The following is a 505-nucleotide window of genomic DNA, read 5'->3' on the forward strand; positions in this document are numbered from 1 at the left end:
GCATGAAAATATAGAGATAAACCCTAACTTTTCAGGATTATGGAAGAGAAGTTTTAAATGTCCGACTCAAGGAGTCAGCATTGTGTTGGATAACTTGGCAGGGGCCGAGTTTACCACAAGTCAGAACCTTCTGGAGCCTCTGGGAAAGGTAAATTTCATAGTTTCTTAATTTGTTGGTAGCAAGAGGAGCATGTATACAAGCACTGTTAAATGTTTTATTTTATTCATAGATGGCTCTCGAAAAGTGTTTAACACAAAGAAGTCGGTTACTACCTGACTTCACACAACAATCAAGATAGAAATAGATACTTTTTCTTTGTAAAAAAAAAAAAGGAATGGTGTAAGTAGGTGAGGTGAGGTAGGCCTAGTAATTGATTCATGGGTGATTAAGTAAATTGTCAATACATGTGATACAAAATTATAAAAAAAAGCTAAATAAATTCTGTAAGCATTTTATGGATTGAAGATATCATATTATACTGTAAATTAAGTTGTTATAAAATTT

Source organism: Penaeus monodon, chromosome 23 (assembly GCF_015228065.2).
Source record: "Penaeus monodon isolate SGIC_2016 chromosome 23, NSTDA_Pmon_1, whole genome shotgun sequence".
Classification (NCBI taxonomy): domain Eukaryota; kingdom Metazoa; phylum Arthropoda; class Malacostraca; order Decapoda; family Penaeidae; genus Penaeus; species Penaeus monodon.